This window comes from Oryzias latipes, chromosome 10 (assembly GCF_002234675.1).
Source record: "Oryzias latipes chromosome 10, ASM223467v1".
NCBI classification, from domain to species: domain Eukaryota; kingdom Metazoa; phylum Chordata; class Actinopteri; order Beloniformes; family Adrianichthyidae; genus Oryzias; species Oryzias latipes.
Genome location: NC_019868.2, coordinates 13,210,892 through 13,233,419, shown reverse-complemented (window position 1 = coordinate 13,233,419; position 22,528 = coordinate 13,210,892).

The following is a 22,528-nucleotide window of genomic DNA, read 5'->3' as shown; positions in this document are numbered from 1 at the left end:
GCTGGCAGTGCAATGAAATGAACCAATCAGGACAGACCTGCGGGGAGCACATCAGTAATTGTTAGAGCGCGGTGTTAGGGCACCATAAAACGGCATCAGACACATGTCAAAGGTGTGTGCAACTTACACTACCTTTACATATACTTAATGATACATTTATCACATGCATAACAAGCGTTCCATTTTCATGACATAACTTAAGATGGCTCCACGAGCCACAAGGAAACTTTTAGGATGAGGTCACCCCTGTCTACCACCCAAAAACCCACAGCACCCGTAGGGGTCAACTAGCTTAGCTTGGATTTATGTTTTGGGTCAGTATCTTGTTATAGGATGAGCCACTGACCAACTAGTTGCATACTGATATGGCAACCACGGTCATTTACAGTGCCTCCCACACGTCACCAATTGATCCAGCTAAACAGCCACAAATTATCACAATTCCTCCTCCATGACTGACAGTTAATGTCTGAAAAAGCCATCTTAAGACCTTTGAGGTGGCGCACAAATTTTCTGTGGGATGGACCAATGATTCAAAATTTTGATTCTACAATCCATAACTGAAACCCAGTGGTGGAGTTTGCTGATCCTGGCAATCTTCTTTGTCTTCCTCTGACATCTTGGCACTTCTTTTCTCATTGCGACTCATCGTGTCAGCCCTGCAGCCGGAAATTGTCTCTTCTCACTTAAAAGTGAGACTTTCAACGACAAAAATGAAGCTGTTGTCCCATGAGCTCCGTAGGATGCAGGTGTCAACTCTCAGAAACCTGTCCTTGGATTTAGCTGTGACTTCAGGTCTGCCAGGCCTCTTTCTGTTTAATTTTCCCCCCAAGTTCTACTGATGGTATTGGAAACTGTATCCACTGACACCTTGATGTTTTTGGCAATTTCTTTGTGAGAAAGGGCTACTTTTTCCATTTTTGTAACGATCTGTCTGTTGTCCATTGATAATCACATTTTTCTTACCATTTCTTCAAACGACACATGACTTTTAGCTGTTCAATGCTGCTTAAAGCAGAAAGAAGGTTTTATATATGTGTGTATGAATATATATATGGTTGTATATTAATATGTGGGTGTATGTAAAGGAGAGAAGCTCACAAATTAATCCAAACAATGTTTTTTTTTTTTTTTTCCCCTTTAAAAAAGCATTTAGAAGAACTGAAACACAAAAAGCAACAGAAACACAATGGATGCAACAGAAAATGATTTTCTAAAAGTGCTATAAATTACGCGGTGGTTGTCAGCAATCAATATAAAGATATCCAATGAAAAATTTCAATCAATGATGGTACTGACAGCAGCTTTTAGCTTAATCAGACAATATAAAAACCATAAAAACAGACCGGAAGGATGAAAAGGGTAACAAAAGATTGATGTTTGTCAGCTTTGACATCGATAAAAAGTCATGCTTTCAAAATGGTCACAAGTCAGGATAATGTCAAGTACAGTACCTGTATAGTGAAGGAAAAAACGGGTTGTGTTAACGCTCAGTTGCTTAAATGCCATCAACATTTTAGGAGGGATAATTTGTGGGTCTTTTAGTTTTGAAATAGTAATCTAACATAAAATTCAAGAGTTTTTGGAGCAACGGTGAGAGCTTTTCAGCTGCCAGTTAACACAAACATCTCTTCAAGGGTTCACACCTCATTGCCTGCATGTGTGTAAACGTGTTAAAGACAACCCGATAAAAGTTTCATCAAGCTGAAGAAAAAGACTTAAACTTGTGTTTTCTTACCAGAACTACATTTATTACAACATATTACAAAAACATGCCATGTTTCTAAGGAGTTCTAATCAGGTTATGCTGACTCCACTTGTACTAATTGTTAACATTAAAACATAATTAAAAAGTGACGATCAAGCAGAGACAAAAACTCTCCTTGCCCCGCTAAATTAAAAAATAAAATAAAATGAGCAAAATACATTCTCTTGAGTATAACAGTGCCTTCGTAATTGTTTTGACTCATTATTGAGCTAGGCAATAGCACAAGTGTTGGGATTTCATATCTATGTTATAAAATAACTAATTAAGAGCATAATAAATATGGGTGAGGAATGAACAAGCTGAACAATAGACAGAATTTGCTGGAATGAAATTCACACAAAAACAAAGAATTTGCATTTCTATACTGCAAACATTTTGTTCTCATTTCTTTTTGTTTTAATACATTTAACACTTTTTATTAGTTGTAAGGTCTTTGTTTTTAATAAATGAATGATGCACTTTTTAACCCTTGTGCTATCTTAGATGACCCCACCCGTGTTATTCTTGCCATGACAAAGGTGGATAAAGGTGGAAAGATTTCATGTAATCCATGGACACCAGTGAGGTTCAAAAATCATTTAAGAAAAAAGGTTCAGCGCACTGTCTAGTGGCTCTATATGACCCAACTCCCAATGTTAAAGTGCCTAGGCTGGCACAAGGGTAACTGTAGGTTGTGCCTGTGACAATGACTGAAAAGCATCCATCCATCCATTGCACTGTGCCACTCTGGACACACCCAGTCTTGTCTAAAATCCTGTTGTTTCCCTGCTTAAGTCTTGGCTGTTTGCCCCTAGTTAGATCCTATATTATCTTAAAGAACCACTCTAATCAATAGAGTCTTTTTGGTGTTTTTAACATGTTCCTGTGGTATTTCTTTCAAGATGAAGGACATGTAGAAAGAAAATTAAGCTTCAAAGTGCATGTCTTGGTTCAAATCGTTTTGATTGATTGATTGATTTCAAGCATTGTAGTTAAAGCAATAAATAATTCAAAAAGATTAATCAAACCCATTACAGAAATGATTAAATGCATAGATAAAAATAAAATAAAAAACGAAGAAAAAAAAATACTTAAATTACATTTGCTTAAATTTAGTGATTGTTAACTAAAGACATACTGAGCTTGTTTCATTGCTTGAAAAGCAGTGGGAGGAAGCAGATTTGTATAATCCCACCCCTACTGAGTTCATTCATTTTATAATTTTTTGTAATCTGGTTATGATCAGATAGATCTTTTTTTTAAATACAACATCCATTGCTTATTAATGATTGATTATCTTAATTTGAATCAGGAGCAGACCAAAAAATGCTTTAAAAAAAGCTTGTAGTTGTGATGTAGGGCCTACAACGGCAAAGCACAAGCTCCTTACTCCACTCCATTCTGATGCATTCACGGGCCGTAAACTCACAGGAGAGAAAGTAAACAAAAGGATGATGGGACATGAGGTGGGACTTACTCTGCACCAACAGTGCAACTCAGGGGGGAATTAATGAACTACCGCCGCTTTGCAGAAACTATGTCCTACAAAAGACACTAATTTTCTTTCACTTAAAAACAGCACAATCATAATTAAAAGACCACTGGAAACGCTCTTTGAAACCTAACTTGCAGATTGGTGAGAAACATCACAGCCGACAGGAGAGCAAATTGAAAGATGAATGTAGGCAGGGCTGGAGCTCTCATCACATCACAGATTCACACTTTATTAATATTATTTTAGGCTTTCATCAGTTCCTCCCTGTTTACACTGCACAATTTGGACTGAATCTGTCATAGAAGAAGTTTACTTGTTTCCCCCTTCTTCTGATTTCTGGGAGTGTGTAAATGGGTTTGTGAGTGTGTTTTCTTCTATTTTTTTTTCCTCTGCCTGCTCTGCATCAAAGTGGAGAAATTGGTTTCGGCTTTAACTAAATTAAAGATATGGTATTAGCTTTGTGAATGCCCTGCAGGAGATAGAACAGCCACTGAATTCAATAAACAAAACCAATTTGCATAAAAGAAGTGAAAAAGACAGAACTGCATACACAACTGCACAGCTGCGCCTGCTTTAACAAACTTTCATCTGTAATCTGATGATTATCGAATTTCTATGTAACATTTTAGCAGCAATACATTCAACAAATCTACTTACTAACATGAGACGCAGCAATAATTTTGAAATAAGTACATTTCTCTGCTAATGCACCTTACATCAGGAAATGCGACTAAAACAACTTTTTTCTACTTAAGCTTTTACAACATTAACAAGCACCTTTATCTTTATCTTGGCTATACCATAAGCAGTGTATGGGGACTTTAAATTTATAACAAAATTCACCCAAATTTGAAAAAAAACGTTTTTGATTGAGTTCCTCTGTAAGATAACAGACTAAATTCTATTGAACATGTAGACATTTTAATGAGTCAGTTTCTGACCCCCCCCCCCCACCTTTTTTATGAGATGTGATTAGCTCAATTTGCAATAAGAAACCAGCTCAAAAATAATTTTTGCACTTTTCAAATATGTCAATTGTTCTAGCACTGAAGATTCCTTTTATTACCCACAAATCTATTCATTGCACACATAAATAACTACACTATTTTGAGAATATGTGATAAAAACACACTACGTTAAGGACACAAATAAATACTTCCATATTTAGAACAAAGAAATTCATCACATATGACCTAGTTTTACAATCGCAAGTTAAAACTAAAAAGGCTAATTAATATTTTGTTAAAAAATGTGGTTGTCAAGGGACATGCAGCATCTATTCATGTTTAATTTCATGGACATTCTCTGAAGCTTTAAAGAATATGCCGTTTCTTTGAACCCCCCCAAAAATCTAATTTCTGACCCTGCTGATAAAATTCAAATTGTAATTCATCCCATCTTTCTTGGTGTCACAAACCACTCTGTGGTCCCTCTAAGATTTAAGCCCTGTAAAAGGTCAAGTGTCTGGATCATTGTCAGTCTCAGAATATTGAATGACTTACTGGCTGAAGATTACCTGACAGATAGACCATCCGTCAGTTTGTCGAAATAAAGTTTGTGGAATCGTTTTATGCGTGGGTTTTGATAAAAGGAGAACTCTGAGGTCAGGATTTTTCTCTTGTATTTCTGATGGCCCTGTGACACTTCAGCCCATTATCTCACAGGGGTGTTAGAAGCTGTATGACCATTAGCCCAGTAACTTGGCCTGCTTAAGTGCCCCCAGAAAGACAGTGAATCTTTTCCAACTACACGGGTGTGGCTTTATGTTTGACCCTACACACAGACTTCTGTTCTCCCCCGTGAAGAGGGACAAGAACATATTTCACGAGAAAATCATTAAAAAAAAAAAAAAAGAAACAGGAGAAGAAAGAGGTCACTTACAAGAGTGACCGTGGGTACGTCTCTTGTTCCTCACACGGATAAATCAGGTCAAACTAAAGTTTTGCTCAAAAATGTCTTCAGGCCATAACAGAAGAGCAGTTTCTGAAGTGGAACCCTGTCTGTCAGCTTTTTCTTTTGTTAGACCATTATTTGCACAGTGGTTTTGTGTTATGTGTCTGTTTAGGAAAATAAAATAAAAACTGAAGTGCAGGCTAATGTAGTAAAGGGAAAGAAAGAAACTTAACAAGAGGATAGCAAATTTCCATCAGTTTGCTTTGGACTTGTGAACTTTGATGCACAAAGAGCTGCAGTTATGGGTAAATCTGACATTCTGCAAAACTAACTCCAGACCTTCAGCTGCATGAGCAATACCTTCACATCTGATAAATAGTATAACTTTAATTTTCAGATATGATGTTTAAGCATATTTCTTTAACACCTTCCGATTGTTTAAATTGCTTAACCTTTGATCTTATCTCATTGAATACAATTACAACTAAACAGAGAATTGCGGCACACACAGAAGCAGAGCTACCTGCAAAAAGTGTTGTACCTCCACTTGCCCCCTTAATTTTTGAGTCAAAATTAAGGCCCTATACCATTGAGCTTATAAGTGTATTATAATGTAAATTCTTCACTAAAAACAACCCCAAAGTAGTATTTTGATCTGTTTAGGCATTTCTGAGTATTCCTTTGAGGAACTTGTGCTCTGAGCCAGCTCCCTGGAGCCACCGGCTCCATGGAGCCACCAGCCCCCTCTCAACCCTCAAAACAAGTGGGTTCACACATTGAGATGTAGATACGTGGAAACAGCCCCTTCCAGGAAGAGTCCGCTCCCACGCTAAAACACTCACCCACTTTCTCAGTTGAGCTTGCAGTGATCGGCAAAACTCTTTCCTTTTGTAAACACAAGATGCACTTCCATCTTTGCAAAAGTTTGGATGTTGTTTGCTTTCGTGGGCGAGGCCGACTCTAGGTTGATATCATGAAATGGGCAGCACCTACATGGAGCGAAAGCCGGTGCCTCACAGATCAAGTTGTCTTACCTCCAGGTTGGAAAAAGCTCAGGCAAATCAATAATATTTGAAAAAAAAAATGCATTCTTATGTGTGCCAAGGGTAAAATATACATGGATATGCGTTAACTATAAGAGGCTTAAAAACAGCACGGTATAGGGCTTTTAAAATCCCTACTGACAGCAATAACAAAAAAAAAAAAAAAAAAAAAACAATCAATTAAAGCTTCTTTAAGCTATGCAAAAATAAAACAAGTGACTTTCATAATGAAATCGTGAGCCCCTCAAATGATTTGCTTCACCCCAGTATTGTGCACATCAGCCGATGGGCTTTCAAACATTTCTACTCTTTATTTTCTATTTTGTGTTTATTATCATTATTATAATATATTTATTTTTCTACTGCTTTACATTAGTAAAGCACGTTGGGTAAAATAACAGCAGTTTTAATATAAATAGCAATAATAAAACTGTTTGAAAAACCCATTTCTGATCATTTTATTTGTAATACCCCCCCTCCTGCCCCATGAAAATGCTCTAGCTCTGCCACTGGACAACTCCCATTTTCCAACATAGGTTTTCTGATTTGACTGTTTATATGACAAATAATTTTACATGTCTTTAATCAAAAAACATATTTTTTGGTAATTTTTCTAACCTATTATCTTCAAGTAATTTGTTACAAGTTCCACTTGCACATATAGTAGCGTTTGATAATCAGTATCAGTCTTCCCTGTTTTTTTATTTTTTAACATATGCTGGGCAACAGTAACACTGTTAAATTGCTAATAATCTGTGATTATTCAGGATTAATCGTATTGCTGATTGCAGCATTTAATTATGAATTCAAAAGTATTTGATTGCAATTTTCTTTTATATAAAAGTAGTTTGCTTGAAAAAAAGAGGAGGATGATATTGTTTGCTCCAGTATCAAAATCGCAATCAGAACTTAACAGTCATTGTCTGAGCAACAGGATGTTAACATTTAATAAGTATATTTGTTTATTTGTTACTTAGAACTGATGTGGGGTTTTTTTTTTGTTCTTTTTGTTTTCCCTCAGGGAACAGTTAGAACAGTCCATATTTAGTGATGAGTGTATTTTTTAGGTAAAACAGATTCACCCATTATTACATTTATATCACAGCTACTGTATAACCTCCCTTACATGGAACTTTATAGTCTGTTTTTTATTGTATTTTTTACAATAAAAAACATTTACATGTTTAAATCATGTGTAATTAGTCCATTTTTGTGTATTTAAAATAAAAGTAAAACATTTTCTGAGACTGAAATCTTGACATCTGTGAGATTAAGAGCTCCTTTTTTTATGAAAACCATGGCTGTCCAGTGAATTTTACTATATAAACAAAATTATTGCTAAAAGAAATTATAGGCTGACTCAATAATGTATAATTATAGATTCTGTTTGTTTTTTGTATGGTATTTCTTAATTATACAATTGGATTGCATTTAATCCAGATTTTCAAAAGCAGGAGACACGGATTCTACATGATTTCATGACTATGAATTAAAACTCTTTCAATATTTTACAGAACTTTTAATGTTTTTTAAATCAGATTAAAAACATTGCTTTATTCTTACAGTCATAAGTTTGTGATGATGCTAACTCTACATCCATTTTTTTTTGTGTCAAAAGCTGCAAACAATCCTGTTAAGCAGAAATGATAAAGCCTCAGCTGCCACAGAATAAAGAAGATGTGCACAACACGTAGTGGTGGCAACGTCTACAACACCCAGGCCCAAATATATGTGTTTTGTGTAGCTTTTGAATTGGCCTAACTTATGATCAAGTTTAGTCTGGAGAGTTTAGCTAATGAAGCAACGCACCACAAAGTTGTATAGTAGAATGTCAGAAAGTCATCTGGTTAACAATGCTTTTATTAAAGGAGACAAAAAGACAAGACAGTAAATAGAGTAAAATGATACCAGTGCATGGGAGGATTATTTGATCAGTGTGCAAAACAGATATGCGCGATGTTAAGGTCAAAACTGCACTGCAAGAGCAGAAAACATCCAAAGCGCAAAGGATATTGGCCAAAAGAAAAGGAAAAAGAAATGTGGGCAAGTTGGCAACATTAATTTCATTTGAGGCTATTTTTAGTTTTTCTCTGCACATACTGTAAATATCAATAACACAGCAGCACTGTCTTGATGTTGCTCCTGTGAGGCATTTCTCTAAACACAATTTAATAAATGAGTGTGACAAAAATTCTAAATTCAGTTAATTTTCTGTCATGCCATGGCAGAATAAATGAACAGTTAAACTAAATGTAAAAAAAATTGCTGACACCTTAAGGAGGACTGGAGGATATGCCTAAATTTGGAGACAGGTGAGTCATATAGGATACACTCACCGGCCACTTTATTAGGTACACCTTGCTGGTTGTGGGTTAGACCCCCGTTTGCCTTCAGGACTGTCTTCATCATTTGTGGTATCGATTCAACAAAGCACTTGAGACATCCCATCTGACTCTAACAACCATGCCACATTGAAAGTCCCTTCAATCCCCTTTCTTCTAATGCTCGGCTGAAACTGCAGCAGATCGTCTTGACCATGTCTACATGACTACATGAATTGAGTTGCTGTCATGTGATTGGCTGATTAGACATTTGCGTTAATGTGCAGTTAGACAGGTGCGCCTAATAAAGTGGCCATTTAACTGCAATAGTAAAAGCATAAGTGGGATTACTCAATGGAAGGATTATGAATCTATTAGTTGGAGTCAGATTCGGTCCAATTTGTTAAAGTAGACCACACGGGAATAAAAAATAAGAAGGTGGTTTTTAAGGTGTGTTCAAGCATCCAAAAGAGTACAAATTAGCTGGTTAATAACTCTAAAAATTATATACCCAAATCTTGGGAGAAGTTCCAGACCAAGTACGTAATCCTGTAGTCCAATAAAAAGTAGCAAAGAGCAGAAGATGGCTGAGTTCACACAGGCAGGGGAGGCAAAAAACAGAACCTCCAACAGTGGGGTAAATCAGGCAGACAGATCCAATACAGTATCAAAATGTCATAGTCAGGAAGCACGTTACAGCACGGACGCGTGTGGCTCACAGCAGCTACACAACTATCTTCAAGTGACTTAAAAGTTGATTTTCTCCAAAAAAAGAGAGCTGACCATGGCCCCTAAGAAAAATCATGACTACGAAGACCTTAAAAAGATTCTTGATGGTATTCAAGCTACGTTGTATCCTTTCATGGAGCAAGTGACCGCTAAGCTAACTCCTCTCATGGAGCTAATGGGCTGTGTCCGAATTCCTATCCTAACCCCTAACTACTAAAACCCTATATAGTGCAGCACTATATAGTTCTCTGAATTTTCAAAGCAATTCGGACACCCGTGCTCACTACTTTTCTCTTTCAGGTGTTTTCATATGGCGCTTGACACGGAAACGAAGTGGCGCATTACAGCCACCGCCTGGTCTGGAGGCGAACTACTTCTATTTAACGCGGGGAATGACACCTATTTGTCAAAGTAAAAAAATAATAAATGTGAACATTTTTACAAAGACTATTTATGAACCTGCTGTGTTCTGATCATGGAAAACGTGGCTGATTTATAAATAATAAAATTACAAACACATTGGGGTTGATTTAATGTTTTTGTTCAGAAAAAAACCCTCAAGTCATTAGTCTATGGCAATATTTATTTTTTTGCCGCTGAACAGGCTCTTGTGAGGAGGCATTTTTTTCGGTAGTTTTCTCTTCTACCTTACTGAAAATAGCTTTGAATATGAATCTGTCCGTTTTCCTGTTGGCAAAAATTCAACCGTTTTTCGTGAGATCAAACCGAAAACGAGCAGATATGCAGCATCACAGGACAGCAAGGAGGAGAAGCAGACGTCTCAGAAGATTTCTTCTGGATGACCTGACCAGACATGAACAACTTGTGAGTTAAACTTAAAGTTTTTTTAGTTAAACTTAAGCATTTGTCACTAATTGTGCTCAAGGTTACACAATCTGCTGGATAAGACTTTAACATTCTTTTTCAACATTGGATTATGAGTTGTACAGTCTAACTACATGAAACACTTGTGAATTCAAAGTTTAGTAATTTTTATTTAGAATCAAACCACATCACTTGTTTAAAACAAAAATACTTTCATTTATTAAATACTTTCATTTTTCACCCAGTAAAAAAAAACACGAGATTTTCCAGCATTTAAAAATACTTCATAAACTAAAACGTAAGACATCAAAAATAAATAGAAACATTCAAAAATGAGATTTAATTTCCTCAATGAAATACATTAATGTTCCAATTTACAGGGTCTTCCACGTCTCTACTGCTTTGCAAACATAAAGGTTTCTGTCCTGGTCCTTTATGCTGACAGTCAGTCCGACACAAGACCGGATTTTCGGTTGACCCGCAGGACCATCGAGCATTTGGTGGAGAAGCTTCGGGTTCCTCACACTTTGGGGGGACAGGAGACTGAGATCCTGGTATTTCTTTTCTGGCTGGGGAGCATCTGACGGTGTGGTAGCCAGGGCCTTTGACATGCCACGGTCCACTGTGAGTGACATTGTCCACAGGACGGCAGACCGCATCCTCCAGCTGATGAGCAGGGTCATCCAGCTTCCCAGTGGGAATGAACTACCATTAGTCACCTCTGGTTTTTTAGCAGCTTGCTTGGTCTTCCACCTTCCAAAAGGTTGTGGGGAGCACCGATGGCTGCCACATAAAAATAAAGGCCCTTAAAGAAAATGCAGCTTATTATTTTAACAGGAAGCTTTTTTATTCCATTCAAATACAGGCTGAATGTGACTCTAATGACAAATTTATAGATATTTTTGTTGGGAATCCAGGATCAATCCATGATTCACAGGTTCTACGTAAAAGCCCAATTTATGTAAATCAAACATTACGCATCTGAAGGATCCTTTTGGGTGATGGTGGGAATCTCTGCATTGCACATCCCATCACGCTGCTGACACCCTACAGGAACCCATGAGGAATGTGGTTGAGGCCCGTTACAACCAGCACCAATCCAGAACACGCTCTGTGGTGGAGAGAGAGCATTTGGCATTATAAAGATTAGGAGGAGAGCAATATTTCTGGGGGCATTAGAAGTAAAACCAACCTTTGCAATGAAAATCATTGCCTGAAGTTTAATTCTGCACAATCGGTGCATCAGTAAAGGGGCTGCTGGGAGCCACAGCAGGACAACACCAGGAACATGCAGGACGAGCAAATTGGCGTCCGGCGTCCATCGTCCGTCTCACATGACTCTGGAGGACCACAGTGATTGTTAACATGTGTAAAAATAAATGTTAACATATAAAACGAAATTGTAAATGTGTACATTTGATATTTATATGAAAATCCTTTTGAGGTTGTTAAAAATGGCTCAGATTTAAATAAAACATGTAAATTATTCATTTTGTTCATTTATTAAACAAATTGGAAAAACAACGGCAATATTACATTTTTTGAACAATATTTTCAACTCAGGTAAGCTTAACAGACTCTCCTGTCGCTCTTCCTCCCTTCTTGCTCTTTCCTCCTCTCCTCTTCCAACAAAAACCTTTACCCCAACATGACAACGATTAACCGTTTATTAACAAACCAAGACTGATCATGATCAACTAGTGATTTGACTCCCATCCGGCACGAGCTTGCCTGAAAACAAACAGGCTATCTTTCTCCATCCACAGATGGATCAGATTTTCCTCATCTGTCCCTACATATATAAACACATTTAAAATATGTGTTAATAACCTATGACTACGTTTAGAAGTCACTACTTTTTGATGTAATATCAACAGCGTTTGTTTTTAGCCTTCAACGCTAATTCGCACCAGCGTTAACGTTAGCAGTACCGAAATTGATGAAATTCAAAACAGTGCATTCTGGTCCGAACGCAGTCCATTCTGGTCAATATTCGCCAATCGAGTGAGCATCGATCAACACTGGTTTTTCGTAGAGACTTCTGGGAAATTTCTAGTCCACTCGATTTTTGAACTGTAGATTCGGACAACCCTACAAAATGGCGACCGCACTATATAGTGCACTATATAGGGGTTAGGGCGGTAATTCGGACACAGGGAATGGAATGGAATGGAGTTCCGGAGGCTCCGGGCTCAAAATGAGCAAAAAGAAAACCGGGTCGACATTCTGGAGAAAAGACTGGACGATGTGGAACAACAAGCAAGGATGAATAATGTCATTCTCACTGGAGTACCGGTCAAATCTCGGGCAAAGCTAAATGCAGCTGGAGTTAGCATTGCTAATGCTAATGATGCTAGCATTGCTAATGCTAATAGCGCTAGCATTGCTAGCAGTTCTTCTGAAACTGGGAGCGATGGAGAGTCTTTGGAACATCAAGTGGAATCATTTCTCATGTCTAAAGGGATTTCCCTGGATCTAAACACCATCGAGACCTGCCACCCGGTCCCCAGGAGAAAGGAGACGGATAAACCAGCGATCCTCATCGGGTTTGTGAATCAAAAACACAAGCTAGCTCTGATGAATCAAAGGAGGAATCTCAAAGGTTCTGCTGTTTATCTGAACGACCATCTGACCAGAAGGAATGCTGAAATCGCCAAACATGCCAGGCTTCTCAGGAAGCGTAAACAGATTGAGAACACTTGGGTGAAAGGCTGCAGGATACGTCAACCCACTTGGTCCACCGACCGGTCCAAGGATCTGGTTGTAAACACCATGAAGGACTTTGAGAAGTGTTTGATCACGGACCTCTGAACCAACATGCAGTAATAAATCAAAGAGCCAAATATAATTTCAAATAAAAATATGACGCCTGGATTAATCACTTTCTCCAACAGTCTGAAGTGACCCTGACTTTCAGCAAAGTTCTGACCGGCGGACAACTTGACCTGAACTTTCAGCACCGCTGATTTCAGCTTAAGAAGTATATGGACCTTAATCTAATATCTGCAGACATGACATCGAAGAGAACTCAGTCATTCATTTTCGTAACCGTTTTTCCCTTTTGGGGTCACGGGGCTGCCGGAGCCTATCCCGGCCACTTGTGGGCGAAAGCAGGGGACAACCTGGACAGGTCGCCAGTCTGTCGCAGGGTAGAATGTCCACAAACACACACCCATTCACTCTCACACCTAGGGACAATTTAGAGTTGCCAATTAACCTATGAAGCATCTTTTTGGACGGTGGGAAGAAGCCGGAGACCACGGAGAAAACCCACGCATGCACGGGGAAAACATGCAAACTCCACACAGAAAGGTCCCCCGTTGATGTAGTTTTTTTCACGTCCCCCAGCCGGGACTTGAACCAGAGGCCTTCTTGCTGTGAGGCAAGAGCGCTAACCACTGCGCCACCATGCAGCCCATCGAAGAGAACGATAAACCCTTTTTCCGAAGAACGGCTGTTAATCAAAAGAAGAAGGAATACCAACCTTGGCCATTCGACAGAATAGGGACCCTTTTTTATTTTATTTCACAGCATTACTTTATTATTACGACTGAGTTTTAGGGCCACCAGAAAAAAATAAAAAAATAAAATTTAGGAGATAAAAACTCGTAAATTTACTAGTTTATATCTCTTAAATGAAAGACTTAATATCTCGTAAATTTACGGAATAAAGTCATAGGTTAACAAGGAGAAAACGCCAAAGTTTTCCGTTTATCTGAGCCAAACTTGAAGATGAAATATGCAGAGCCTTTTTGTGAAGCTTTATTTCCAGATAGGTTTAAAAAAACAAAGAGATTCTGAACCTTTTGGCGACTCAAAATCAGATTATTGTCAGTGGAGCCGGCTTTCCGGGGATCGGTGTCGGTAAAACAGAGTTTCATCTGTAAAATAAGGACCTCAGAGACACATTTGGGTGTAGAGGACCGCTGCAGCCTTTATTCTCCTTTTCATTCACAAACCCTGAAGTTCATTTGTCACCTTACGTCATGAACCTGTCCTCCGAACACCAATGCGGAAGTAAACAGTGTTACATACGCCCCCTCCTGCAGATGAAGCGACCCGTTTCAACATAAAACAATAAAGAGGAATGAAAATAGTCTGTTATATTAGCATTAGAACGTTGAAAATGCCAAAAAGTGCTCTTCCTCGGACGGAAGCGTCACACAAACGTAGAGATCTGGTCTTTGTATGAATGTATAACCGATGATTGTATTGTTTTTGTGTATTATTCTTATTTGATTGCTTGAAATAAACCATTTCAAATCAAAAAAATCAAATCAAATCATAGTCAGAAAGCACACCTGGTAAGATAATCAGAAAATAGAGTGACGGGGAATGTCTTGGTAAAAAAAAAAGAGAGAGAAAGAACAGCAGGAGTTGCAGGAGATTTACAGACTAATGGCGAAAGGGCAGATTCAGGTCCAAACTGCTGAGAGCTTCTGGGCAGAGAATAATGCTGTAAGTAGCAGAGAATAGCAGGGATGCTGCAGACTGAACCAAACAGACTGGCAACTGGTGACACAGAGAGCTGAGTGTTTAGGCAGGCAGGAGCAGGTGCAATGAATCCAGGTAATTGACAGAGTGGAGTGGGAGCTGCAGCAGGAAGATGACCATATTGGGCAAACAAACCAGAAGCTCAGACAGAGGTCGTAACATCATCTGGTATTTGCCACAGTCTGCACTGTACTACACACACACGTGTTATAATCACAAACAGTTCTATTGTAAAAGTGAAGGCTTATCACACTGCACACAAAGACTCTAAATAATCCTTTTGTGCACACGTTACTATTTTTTAAAATTATTTTGATGTCTTTATGAAGTGTTTTTCAAATCCAATTCCTCTGTAATTCAACTTACTTGAAATGCTCGTATCGTTAGAAGTTTCTTCAATAGGTGTTGCCTGCATAGCTTGTCGGCAATTAGAAATGCTAAGTTTGTTGCTGTCCAATTATTTGTTGTGAATTTTGTTACAAAACGCTGAGAGTAATTTTTAATTTTTATGGTTTTAGATGATCCACCCCTTTAAAGAAACACTATGGTCACATTTTGATCTATTGTAAAATCATTCCCAGTGGTCTTTTAATTAGGATTGTTAGGATTATATAATAATTAGGATAATTTAGTTAGGACTAAATTAAAAAACCTGCGTCATTTTTTAGAACATAGTTTCTACCTAATGGCAGTAGTTTATTAGAAATTCGCCTCTGAGTTTTTAGAGGGAGTGTTGTTCTGGAGTAAGCCTACCACCACTTCCCATCATCCGTCTGTTATCACTTTTTCTCGCTTACAGCCCCTCACAACCCCAACCTAACATGACCAGTACAACAAATTGACGACTAATGTCGGAGCTATCCACCCATACAGTTTGAAGCCAGTTGCCAGCTCAGACGAAGAAAATAAAGACGTAGATGGATAGATTTGTCTACAGTGCATCAGAATTGAGCAGAGCAGGGAGCTTGTGGCTCACCAACTGCTTCTATGCCAAGCTCAAGCTCTTTTTCCAACAGCATTTTTTTTTCATCTGTTAAATCACAATGAATTAAATACAAAATAAATGAAAAAATAACTCAGAAATGCAGCTTTAAGCTCTAATGATGAGCACAAACTGAGAAACAAGTCCAGATGTTTAACTTCTTAGAACTAGAAAGCACAGCGAAAGAAACATTAGGCAGGGGTTCAACGATTCGTAAAGTTCTTCAGATTTCTTCAAAAAAAATTTTTTAAAGACATATGGTGTGATTAGACAAATCTATCAATTCATTGCTTTCCTAACGAAAAGAAATACGAGGACTTACTGAATTGCTTTAATAATGCTAGTAAATCCTAAGGTAACTTTTGGGGGGGCATTTTTCTTTAGTATAAGTGGATCACCAGTAAATGGAACTTTGCTATGTTTTATCCTTTAATAGCCCAGGACCTTTATGAGTTTTTTTTACTACTTTATAATGCACTCTAATATTTTATATTTTAAACAGATTTTTTGTAGCAATGCTTGATATCAATCTTTTGAGTGGCTACATTTTTTATACTACACAATAATTCCACAATGAACCTGTAAATGTCCAAAAACTTCAGTTCTAAGTGATAAATTTGTCTTTTTTTTTTGTCTTTCCATTCAAACTTCCAAGGATTTCTTTTCCAAATGCAATCACGATATGTCTGTTCATGTTTGTTTTAAACCAAAAACTTCAAAGCAAACAACTTTTAGAAACATCCACAATACATTTTGAGTAAAAATTACACTAATGAGGGGGGTCAGTTGTATTCCTGCATCATTGTGAACAGCTGACGTGATTGGCAATCGCACTGGTGAGTTCAGAGACTACTGAGGTAGCCTGAATACAATCGGTTTTCAGTGCTGCAACGTTGCCTTCTGACCTAAACTGATGATTACTTTACACTTTGTTACTATAAACCCACTGATATCACATCCACAAAAAATGGCTGATTGTACAGTTGAACACTTCCAACAAACCTTGTCATTAAAAGTGCAAACATATTCTCACAGAGCTGAGGGCTTTTTTTTGTTATTTTTTGCCTTTGAAATAAAATTACACTAGAGCTATCAACAATGAATCCCTGCACAGCGATCAAGCACTGGCCTGAATGCACCGGAAGCCTTGCCCCCATAAGTCTGGTCCAGACAGTTCTACATAAATGATCACATTCATGTCTCCGTTTGGAAATGGCACAAATTGGCCTGTTTGACTTTGAATGACTGCAAGAGAAAAACAGGACATGTCAACCGGGGGGAGATCAACAGGGGAACAAGAGGAGCCTTTGGTTTCTGCCTCGGGGAGTTTTACTGGCTAATATCCTCTGCTTTTGCGTGCATTGGTTTGACAGTCTGCGGCGATCCCTGCAAACAATGTTATGGACTATGACTGAAAAGAGACTCCATAAAGTTTTATGTCAAATTTCATTCTGAGTGAGTAGCTTTTGGACTTGTTCACTTTGCTGAAATTTGTTGGCTTGTTTGCGCGCGTCTTGTGTGTTCACAAGGAGTCATTTAGCTTCTGAAGGTGCAATCACACCAAAGGTGTCACTTGAAACCCAGTCAGAAACCTAACAGTTTTTCTTTTTAATCAGTTTTCTATTGCTATTATAGTAATATTAAAACATGTCACATACTTAAATCATTGGTGTTGTCAAATTCCAATTCAAAGCCATGTTTTTTTAAGCAAACTTCTAAGTAGCATAAATTCCCAACTCTGTGCTTCTAAACAGTCAGCTACACAGCTTTATGCTTATTCAAGTCAAGGTATTTGCTTTTCTTTTCTTTGTTTTTGGTGCGCTGTCTGCAGGTAAATTTAAACCTCTGTGAAAAGCATGGAAATGTGCGTCGAATTAATTCACAGCAAAAAGCGTGACTGCTTTGCATTGTTTGCGAATTAAACACGTCTTTGTATAAAAGTTGAGATCAGATTCCGATCCAACTTTGAGCACAACACCAGGTGAGGGTGATACTGTGAAGAAACACACACCTCTTCCTCCCCCAGGGGGATCAACAAAATTCACAGATATCCTTGGCCACTGAGGAGAAACTGCATAAACCTTTTTTACTGTTGCTGCTGTTCCCATCAGAACTGCTCATGCTATTTACCTTTTCAAAACATTTAAAACATGGATCCAAAAAGGTATATTATTAGTCAGAAACCACCTTGAAGGTGCAGAAACAAATTATTTATGGCTTTTAAAGAGATGAAAAGCTTAGCTTGCTTTAGTACAGGCATGTTCAAAGTCCAGCTCATTGGCCAAAGTGGCCCCCATTCAAATGTCCATCATCCCACGTGCTCATCTCCTAAAATTATTAACATGCAGCATTTTCTAAGAACTATCTACAATTTTTTGATCGTGATTGGATAAATTATGCTATAAGGTAACACTTTCTAGCCCATTTTTAAATCTTAACAGTAAATAAAGAAAAAAGTAAGGGCCGGTCTTTCCGGTGGAAGTTGCTTTATAAATAAATAAATGAATGAATGAATGAATGAATGAATGAATCACTGAATCAATGAATGAATTAACCTGTTCTTGTTGCATTTTCTCATGATGGAGGACATACAAAATTGTTTAAAATTTAATTTCGGAGTATTTCTTTTTTAAATCACTGTGAATCGGGAGCAGACTAAAAAAAAAGCCGTTGGAATATAAGCAACACTGAGTAGGCCACAAGTTCTCTGCTCTACTTTATTGTGATCCATCCACTTGCAGACAAATCCCTGTACGTCTTTGTTTCCCTCATCTGAGCTGGCATCTGACTCAAAACTGGCCAGCAAGACAGCTCCAAAAATGTATTAGTTTATTTGCATTTAGTTCTATTAAAATGGTTCAAAGAATGTCAAACTGACTAGTTGGCCACTCACACATTTTTACCTCACCAAATGTGGCCCTCTTTGCAAAACATTTGGACACAAGCAGAAATGTAAACATACTATGTTTTCCCTATCTTTTTTTTTTTTTTAAGTTTTTCTTCCTAGAAAGTTACTGGAGATTCAAGGTTCAACCCAGACATGCCCAGTCCTGCCCACCCACACTTTAATTCACACTCTCCATCCACAACATTACAGGCACCTTCCTAAAAGTGTCAGTCCTTCTTTTTGCCCTCAAATCTGTTTTGAAGACCCATGCCACACCTGGACACCTGGGGACATCCAGTTTGAATCTAGGGTCACACATAGTGGATTCTTTGAGTGGGATTGATGCTCAATTACATCAGGATCTTGATAAATGCCTTGGCTCTTTGTCGTGCTCCTCAAACTGTTTTTGACCAGTTTAAGGTCTGACGGGATGCTTTGTCTGGTGCCGTTTGGGGGAATGCAGTTGGTTTGTGAAAATGTTTCAGGAGATGGAAAGTGTCAAAGCAATCTAGGAGCCCAGCCCATTCTCATTCAGACAGCGTCTTGTACTCCTCTGTCTTTTTCACGACACTCAGTGGATCCTGGAAATGTTAAAGGCAGTCTGTGGCACCACTCCATTTTGTTTTGTAATGCTAATGCTCTAATTATCTGATGCTTTGAAATTGTGCCACCAAAACCTCAAGGAAAACCTTGAGTATCAATTAAATACAAGAGTGACCACAAGAAACTGAATGGATGTAAAACTGAAAAAGCTGCTAAAACGAGGTTTTAGTCAATCCCTTAATGATTTATACACCTGTCAAATGTTCAGATACAGTTATTTTTATTCAACAAAGCATTTTTGACAGGATATAAAACAGGCATCACTTAAAACATGTTGAGCAATGTAGAGACCCATCTTTTTGAAAAGAAATATTGCTCAGATTCTATTTTGACATTTCAAGAACAAACTGGTATGTCCAGAACAGTGGTGGAGCTACAACATTTATATCGGGGGCAGAAGACTAAGACTGAGTGGGCAGTCATTACAAATGAAAGGATGACAAATATGAATCTGAAAAAGTTTTACTGTTGTTATTATCAGTAGCCCTTTGGAACTATAGGGCCTAAACTCATTTTTTTATCTCTGTAGTTTCAAAATAAAAGACTACTGGCTTATCTGGTATCAGATTCACCTATGCGGGACTAACTTTATCTCATGATTTTTCTATGTTGTATTTACACACTAAACATGCAATCATACAAAAACAAAAAAATCTGTCTGGAAAAAAATGATTCATTTGTGTTGTGGAAACCCCACAAAAATTTAACAAAATGTTTTTCCATTATAGAATGCAGGTTTTAAATGTAATTTTATTGAAAAAAACAACAAGAACAAATGTTGTCAACTAAATAATTTACATGTTTTTGAATGATAATACAAGAAAGAAATCCAGGCGAAATTGACAGATTCCTTTGAGCCACATAAATAAACAGTGTCTGTTTAAGTGAACACGTGGAGGCACATCACAGCCCACACACTGTCATGATGTGACCTTTCTTGTGTTCTTATACAGACTGTGTCTGAACTTCAGTCTTCCTGTGGGGCTTCAACTTCCAGGCAGCCCGAACAATTGGAATTTGTCTTCTAGGTGTGTTGCTGTCCATTTGACTTTTCTTCTGGAATTCTGTTTTTTCATAGCTTTATGATTTGCTTTTTTCTTATATTTTCTTTATTGTGTCAGTGGGAAATAATTAAAAAATATATATTTTGGAGTATAGTTTGATCTAGCTGGATTTCAGGCATTCTCCTTGGCTGGAATCTTCTCACAGGTAGAGCGTGTCTGCAAGTTCAGGCTGAAATCAGCCTGAACTTGCTTACTCTGGGTATGTCGGTTCCAAAAGACTGGATATAAGTTAGCGTAATTACGCTCCACTTGGTAACCCTGGGTTAACACGTGTGCACGGCAAGTACATAAAGACATTCTCAATGAATCGCCGATTTCCGGAGTCACCATGGAAACGCGTGGAGAAAAAAAGAGAGCGCTATACTTCAGTGAGGAGTCTGAGATTTTAATGACAGCAAATGAAGATTATAAGACCATCAAAAAAGTAACACGGCTGCATCAATAAGAGAAAGAGTTTACTGTTTGGAGAAAAAGAACAGACAAAGTAAACGCAAGACTTTTTAATCTTATTTTCATTGTGACGCATATATATATATAACTTATCCAACTTTGCCAACTAAAATGAATTACTTCTATTGGTAACAAGTAATACAGTTAAATTTATTCAACCTAATTTCACACCTCTATCAAACTCAATTAGTGTTTATACAACTCAAATTTACATATTTATCTAACTAAATGTCATAATAAACGAATTCAATTAAATGTTTTTCCATCTTAATTTATGGTACTTCTGGAACTCTCATATGTCTAAGTTTGAGGCCGCAGATATACTCATTTTTATAACAATAAAAGGAAAGAAACAATATAGATTTATAGCATAAACATAATTACCATTTCTCCAACTTTATCATTACTTCAATCTCTAGTAGGGGTGCTATATAAACTCATCCTCCTCTCCCTCTCACTTCCTTTCCAAACTGTCACAGTCTGCGGTAAAATCCAAAGTTCCGCACCATTCCAAATTGTCCAAGCTGTTCTAAATCATCCTAATTACGCTGAGTAATTGGAAGCAGGTGTTTTAATAAACTCAACAGGTGAAGAACAGCAGTTCTCTGCAGTGGCTTTGTAGACAGTCATGGCTAAGACAAAGAGGGCTCTCAAAGGACCTGCAGCTATTCACTACGGCTGCCTCAGGAAAGGGCTATTAGGTTGTAGATAAATCACGTGGCAACAATGGAGAGTAGGTTATGTTTTAATTAAAAGACTTTCAAAAAAAAAAGTAAAAGTATTACGTGTGCTATCCAGAAAAAAGTGGCAGAGATGACTGAAAAACAGTCACCACGGTCACCACCAAAGCCATCCTTGTAAATCTGAGCTCAGCAACATCTGCAACACGGGTGACATATTGGGGACAGTGCAGGTCACACACATGCAGGTCAAGAAGGATGCCGCTTCTGCAGATGAAAAGCACTATAGTCCGCTTAGGCCTTGCAAATTATCTAACCATCTATCCATCCTCAGAAGCTACTGACTCCATTTCAGGGTTCAGGTTGCCAGTCCATTGCAGGGCCTCCCATACACACATGTACATCTAGGGGTAATTGGGAGACACAAATCAACCTATATAGCATGTTTTTAGAGGGTGCACAGAGAAAATCCACATGAAGAGAACATTCAAAATCCACAAAGAAAGGTCCCAACTGTGATTCAAACCTGGGCGTTCTCACTAAGAGGTAAGAGCGCTACCCACTGTGCAATTCCTAGCAAACTGTCACTGAGAAGAAAACAAACAAAGAGGAGAGCATTGATTCATTTGCCTGCAATGGTTTATCCTGTCTTTGGTGAATTTAAATTTAAGACAAAGAAGAAAAAAAAGAGATAATTTCAAGCAAGGGGAGAACTTTTAGGTTTTTTTACTTTTTATTTTTTCACAGTCAATGGAGTAAGAAACCTATTCACATGATCAAATATTTTACTGCACCTTGTTTATTTCTTTTTTTGTTTAATTTTATGAAGATTTTGCATTAGTATTGCTCATAAAAAAGCAAGACATCAGGATTCTCATCAGCAGTATCAGGAAGTCTGCAGAGACAGTAGACCTTAGGCACTGGTAAACATTTTAGCAGAACAATGACCATGAACTCAATAGTAAAAGTGGCACAAAAAGGAAGAAAGCAGAAAGAAAACCAGTAATGATTTAAGGAGGCCTTCCCAAAGTCCAGACTTTGCTCCCATTGTAAATCTCTAAAGGGAGCTGAAGATGAAGGTGATGGTAAGAAGAACCTCCAATCCAGCCTGAAAATACGGAGTTTGTAAGATTAAGATTAATATCAACTTATTCCTGAAAACAAACAGGCAAAAAGGTCAGAGGAGACATGCAAAGAGCTGGAGCAATAATGGAAAGTGTGTTTTATAATAATAACCTTTATTGATTAATCAAAATGGTGCAAATACATTTGGACATTACTAGAAGCTAATATATTTTTATTTTTCATGATGATG